General features: G+C 44.5%; 1 non-coding gene across 1 annotated transcript; it reads right to left on the reverse strand.

Annotated features, from left to right (window-relative positions):
• Positions 1-6,709: 6,709 nt before the first annotated feature.
• Positions 6,710-6,791, reverse strand: trnas-gcu (transfer RNA serine (anticodon GCU)). The gene has a single exon. It is a non-coding gene; the product is annotated as a tRNA-Ser (tRNA).
• Between the last annotated feature and the right edge of the window lie 347 nt (positions 6,792-7,138).

A 7,138-nucleotide genomic window follows, 5' to 3' on the forward strand; every position in this document is an offset into this window, starting at 1 on the left:
TACTCTTATTATGAAAATGTGATTTGTTTATCATTTAATTTGTGTCATGCCACTTGGGTGGGTGTAGTGTGAGGATGGTGGAGTTCTTGTGCTCATCTTACCATGACCCTCGGCCTATCACATGTGAGCATAGTAGACTCAGCATTTGTTTAATGTCACTCATTTGGTTGGTGGGGGCTGGTCCAGTTGCTCCTCTCACAGCCTGTGTGTAGCTCTGCCTGCTGGGCTGTGGCACCTCCAAGTGTGGGTCTGCGGTGAGGGGCAGGGGGGTGGGAGGCCTCGTCTGGGTGGCTCTGAAGCTGGGCTGGGGTGGTCTGTGCTGCGCTGGCTGTGGTGGGCATTGGGTTGGTGGTGCTGTGGTCGTGGCTGGGGGTTCCAGGTTGCTGGTCCGGGGTGTTGCCTCGGTGATCTCGGCGGGGTGGGGATTGCTCCGCTGTTCCTGGGTGGAGAGGTCGGACTGCGGTTTAAAGCGACGTCCTTGGGAGTCTTGGCAAGGATGGGGACTATCTCCCTCTACAGGTGAACATGGTCATAGAGACAGTCCAGATCGAGGGTGGGATGGTGGGCCAGGTGTACATTGGGTCGCAGGGCACAGTCCCGGGAGAGGCTGGCATTTATTCTTTGGATTGTGGCAGGGTGGAAGTCCTTCCTCTGTAGAAGGCTTGACACCACGATTCTTGAGTTGGGGAAGATTGCAGAGGCCTTCTCAATCACTCCCCGTAGTGAAGTTGCCACCCTCTCCTGCTGAGCACGCAGTTCGTTGCTTCCGGTATGTATGATTACGTGGCTTGGCGACCCGAGGTGGGCCTTATCTAGCAGCTCCATGGCACTCTGCGTTGTTGGGCACCACACCTTTCTCGTTTTGTGTCTAGGGAAAAGTTTATTCTCCCGAACAAACTTCCCATTTGAGTCCATCAACAGGACGATGTCAGACAGGGTTTCTTCTGGACTGGAGGGGGTAGAGTGGGGGCTGGTGGGTGTTGGAGCTGGTGTGTGGCTGGTCTGTGCCGGTGCCGCTGTCAGTGGGAGGCTGTTCTGTGGGTTGGGGAGGAGGGGTGCAGCAGGCAGCGCTGGGAAGCCTGGCTGTTTGAGCTGGGCGACTCTGCTGTGTGCGGGCAGGTCATAGAGTGGTGATCTAGCTGCTCCTGCAGCCTGTCCTCTTTCCCTCCTGCAGCCTGTCCTCTGTTCTCTGTCTCTCCTGCAGCCTGTCCTCTGTTCTCTGTCTCTCCTGCAGCCTGTCCTCTGTTCTCTGTCTCTCCTGCAGCTCCTCTCTTAGTGTGGTCAGATTGTTATTACTGTTCAAAACGCAGCATGGTTATATTGATTCATGTTTAATAAAAAAAGATAAACATGAACACTACAAAACAATAAACGTGGAAAACCAAAAACAGCCCTATCTGGTGCAAAACACAGAGACAGGAACAATCACCCACAAACACACAGTGAAACCCAGGCTACCTAAGTATGATTCTCAATCAGAGACATCTAATGACACCTGCCTCTGATTGAGAACCATACTAGGCCGAAACATAGAAATACCCAAAACCTAGAAAAACAAACATAGGCTGCCCACCCAACTCACACCCTGACCATACTAAATAAATACAAAATAAAGGAAATAAAGGTCAGAACGTGACAGTCACGCTCCCCAACCACAACAGTACACTTGGCTATCCACCCAGATAGGAAATGGCTACTTCTTCATTACTCAAAGGAAAAACATCAACCAATTTCTAAAGCCTGTTGACATCTAGTGGAAGCAATAGGAACTGCAACCAAGTGCCTTAGAAATCTAGATCCACATAGAAAACTCATTGAAAACATTGTCACCTCATCAAATAAATTCCTGGATGGTTTGTTGGGGTTTCGCCTACCAAATAAGTTCTGTTATACTCACAGACATTATTGAAACAGTTTTAGAAACTTCAGAGTGTTATCTATCCAAATCTACTAAATAAATAATATGCATATCCTAGCTTCTGTGCTTGAGTAGCAGGCAGTTTACTTTGGGCACGCTTTTCATCCGGACGTGAAAATACCGCCCCCTAGCCTAGAGAGGTTAATGTGGCCTGGCCTGAGGGGGACATAAGCCAAATAGGGAGGAGAACCGGAGGAGAGGAGGAGGAGGAAATAGGCTTTCCGCTATTTCACTGCAGCCTGTCGGACAGTGTGGCCACCATGTTCCAGCTCCTGGAAAAAAGAATGTACACAAGTTACAACACTCTGCAAAACACTCTTAAACAAAGTAGATGTTATGTAAGGCCTATGCTAGCTGGATGTGGAATCAATGTGGAAAATACCAAAAGGTAATCAACTGTTGTTTTGAGGGTGAAATTTCAAACACAGGATTATGTTTTCTACATAGATAAACCTTGTATAACATATGTTGAATTGTACCTTTGAAACTACGTTATATCCACTATCAGAAAAAACAATAGGCTGGGCAGCACCTCCTACTAGATCGCTCTACAGCTTTCCATTTGGTCTCCCATCCAGGGTTTTAACCAAGCCCAGCCTTGCTTAGCTTAGATATTTGTCACTGACTATGTCTGAGTGGCGCAGCTGTCTAAGGAACTGCATCTCAGTGCAAGATGTGTCACTGCAGTCTCAGGTTTGAATCCAGGCTGCATCACATCTGGCTGTGATTGGGAGTCCCATAGGGCGGCGCACAATTCGTCCGGGTTTGGCCGGGGTAGGCCGTCATTGTAAATAATCATTTGTTCTTTAACTGACTTAATTTTAAAAAAGTGAATGTGCTATCGTGAGAATGAATATTGAGGGATCTTTTAATAACTAAATACATTCAGTATTGCTATCAAAGTCATTCCAAAGGGTAGGTTTAACATAGCAAATGACAAGTAGGTCCTGCTTTAAATGACATTCAGCTTATAAAGGCTTCATAAAGCCTTCATAATGCCTTCACAAGAACCACATACATATGTTACAAAGATTCTATAACCATATGTCATGGTTCATAAATGTGTGACATAACCACAAATGTCAAATGTGATATAACCCCCACTATGTTGAATATGATAATATCATGTTCTTTATAAAGGGTGGCATGTTGTGCTGAAGGATGCTTCAAATGCTCTAAAGTGAAGTCATGTTAGTCAATTACACTTAATCTCGTTCTCAGACATTTCCGGCACAAATGCTCGGAAGATCTGGTGGACCAACACATCAAACTTGACCTTCTAGGTTAGGGTTAGATTTAAAAATCACGTCAATTGTGAAAATGGGAAGGGTTTAGCTATAATTATGACTTTGTGGCTGTGAAGCCCTGGTCTCCAGCATGGAACAGAAGAGGAATAACTGGTGCAGTAGCCTCAGATTGGCTCTGACACACACACACACACACACACACACACACACACACACACACACACACACACACACACACACACACACACACACACACACACACACACACACACACACACACACACACAAATGCAAACTCTGCAGGTCTATCAATCCATTTAAATACCTCTCACAACCTACAGTAACCTGTGGATCAGGTGAGGTTTTGCTAATCTGAGGTAGAGTAGCTCATGATAAGCTGTAGATCACCCTATCTACCTAGAGAGTTTTCATCTGTATTTTTCATAGATATCTACATACCACCACAGACTGATTCTGACACTAAGACCGCACACAATGAGCTGTATTCCATAAGCAACAGGAAAAAGCTCATCCAGAGGCTGCGCTCCTAGTGGCTGGGGACTTTAATGCAGGGAAACTTAAATCCGTTTTTACCAAATTCCTATCAGCATGGGGCTGGGGATATCCTTTTTTATTTAACTAGGCAAGTCAGTTAAGGACACATTCTTATTTTCAATGACAGCCTAGGAACAGTGGGTTAACTTCCCCGCCCAGGGGCAGAATGACAGATTTTTACCTTGTCAACTCAGAGATTCGATCTTGCAACCGTTCGGTTACTGGTCCAATGCTCTAACCACTACGCTTTTGTCACACCATCTAGATAAGGGCATTTCTGTTCGGTGCCAGAAATACTCTAAACGGGGAGATGGGAAACTGGTTTCGATCCGTATTAAGAACATTCCTCTTTCATTTACAAATCTCATGACGTGACTATGAGAATTGACTGTATCTAGGTGGATTTTTATTCAACTGAGCCTGCTAGCTAGCTAGTAATTACTGTGAAGTCACCAAATGGTTTTAAATAATTAATGAGGAAGCTAGGTAATCTAACTCAACACTTAACTACAACAAATGTATTTAAATTACAATAACTAAAGGTAAACTTACTTGCTTTTTGCTGTTCAGCAGCACCACAAGTGGACATTTGATTTGCGAACTCATCACATGTGCTCTTACTGCGTTACACAAACACAGCTAACCAAACAACAGTGAAGGACATGCAACCAAACTCAAAAATCCTTTCTTAGATTTTTCCCAGAACTCAAAAGTAATCCTCTGATGTGGTTTAAGCATTGTTGTGTACACAGAAAAACAAATGTTGTTGTTTTTCAATTTAAAAAAGTGTGAACTTTGGGAAAACCGGAAAAATATAGGGGGGGGGATAACCACTCGGCCACCTCATCCTGTAATACCTACGTGGCAAATGACCTTAAAAAACTGTAGTTGCTGTACCGAAACCCTTGAATGAAATCTATGAAAGTTAGGCAGAGCAATGGCAGGGCCATGTGTCGATCCCATCGAGACATTTAACAAATCTTTTGTCAGGCCGAGTTGTCTCAAGTGCATGATGCGGTGTGTTGAGGTGTCGGTTCAAATCCCAAAATTAAGGTTGCCCTTGGAAAAGCTATTCTTCAATACATGAATCTTATCAGTTTCTCTGGGATTGTGGAGGGATTCTATATTCATGTGGGGCCATGCAAGAGAGGAAATTTGTTTTGTGAAGAGGTTGGTGTTTTGATCCACACATGTAGTTCATCGCCTTCACCACTAAGATACCAAGTCCTGTGATCTTGCAGTGGCAGTCGGCCATCTTACCAGTGTTTGTGACAGTCAAAATCTTCCAATGCCATATTAAAGTACAGAATTGTACTGGTTACACGATGAGATTCGAATCCATGCATGCAGAGCACAAAGGATTAGCAGTCCATCGCCTTAACCACTCGGCCACCTCATCCTATAAAACCTACGTGGCAAATGACCTTAAAAAACTGTAGTTGCTGTACCGAAACCCTTGAATGAAATCTATGAAAGTTAGGCAGAGCAATGGCAGGGCCATGTGTCGATCCCATCGAGACATTTAACAAATCTGTTGTCAGGCCGAGTTGTCTCAAATGCTTGATGTGGTGTGTTGAGTTGTCGGTTCAAATCCCACCATTGAGGTTGCCCTTGGAAAAGCTATTCTTCAATACATGAATATTATCAGTCTCTCTAGGATTGTGGAGGGATTCTATATTAATGTGGGGCCATGCAAGAGAGGAAAATATGTTTTGTGAAGAGGTTGGTGTTTTGATCCACACATGTAGTTCATCGCCTTCACCACTATGATACCAAGTCCTGTGCTCTCGCAGTGGAAGTCAGCCAACTTACCAGTGTTTGTGAAAATCAAAATCTTCCAATACCATGATAAAGTACAGAATTTTACTGGTTACACGATGAGGATGGGATTCAAACCCATGCATGCAGAGCACAATGGATTAGCAGTCCATCGCCTTAACCACTCGGCCACCTCATCCTGTAATACCTACGTGGCAAATGACCTTAAAAAACTGTAGTTGCTGTACCGAAACCCTTGAATGAAATCTATGAAAGTTAGGCAAAGCAATGGCAGGGCCATGTGTCGATCCCATCGAGACATTTAACAAATCTGTTGTCAGGCCGAGTTGTCTCAAGTGCTTGATGCGGTGTGTTGAGTTGTCGGTTCAAATCCCACTATTGAGGTTGCCCTTGGAAAAGCTATTCTTCAATACATGAATATTATCAGTTTCTCTAGGATTGTGGAGGGATTCTATATTCATGTGGGGCCATGCAAGAGAGGAAATATGTTTCGTGAAGAGGTTGGTGTTTTGATCCACACATGTAGTTCATCGCCTTCACCACTATGATACCAAGTCCTGTGCTCTCGCGGTGGCAGTCGGCCAAATTACCAGTGTTTGTGAAAATCAAAATCTTCCAATGCCATGATAAAGTATAGAATTGTACTGGTTACACGATGAGGATGGGATTCGAACCCATGCATGCAGAGCACAATGGATTAGCAGTCCATCGGCTTAACCACTCGGCCACCTCATCCTGTAATACCTACATGGCAAATGACCTTAAAAAACTCTAGTTGCTGTATCGCAACCCTGGAATGAAATCTATGAAAGTTAGGCAGAGCAATGGCAGGGCCATGTGTCGATCCCATCGAGATATTTAACAAATCTGTTGTCAAGCCGAGTTGTCTCAAGTGCTTGATGCGGTGTGTTGAGGTGTCGGTTCAAATCCCACCATTGAGGTTGCCCTTGGAAAAGCTTTTCTTCAATACATGAATATTATCAGTTTCTCTAGGATTGTGGAGGGATTCTATATTCATGTGGGGCCATGCAAGAGAGGAAATATGTTTTGTGAAGAGGTTGGTGTTTTGATCCACACATGTAGTTCATCGCCTTCACCACTAAGATACCAAGTCCTGTGATCTTGCAGTGGCAGTCGGCCATCTTACCAGTGTTTGTGACAGTCAAAATCTTCCAATGACATAATAAAGTTCAGAATTGTACCGGTTACACGATGAGGATGGGATTCGAACCCATGCATGCAGAGCACAATGGATTAGCAGTCCATCGCCTTAACCACTCGGCCACCTCATCCTGTAATACCTACGTGGCAAATGACCTTAAAAAACTCTAGTTGCTGTATCGCAACCCTTGAATGAAATCTATGAAAGTTAGGCAGAGCAATGGCAGGGCCATGTGTCGATCCCATCGAGATATTTAACAAATCTGTTGTCAGGCCGAGTTGTCTCAAATGCTTGATGCGGTGTGTTGAGGTGTCGGTTCAAATCCCACCATTGAGGTTGCCCTTGGAAAAGCTTTCTTCAATACATGAATCTTATCAGTTTCTCTAGCATTGTGGAGGGATTCTATATTCATGTGGGGCCATGCAAGAGAGGAAATATGTTTTGTGAAGAGGTTGGTGTGTTGATCCACACATATAG

Source organism: Oncorhynchus nerka, linkage group LG16 (genome assembly GCF_034236695.1).
Source record: "Oncorhynchus nerka isolate Pitt River linkage group LG16, Oner_Uvic_2.0, whole genome shotgun sequence".
Taxonomy (NCBI): domain Eukaryota; kingdom Metazoa; phylum Chordata; class Actinopteri; order Salmoniformes; family Salmonidae; genus Oncorhynchus; species Oncorhynchus nerka.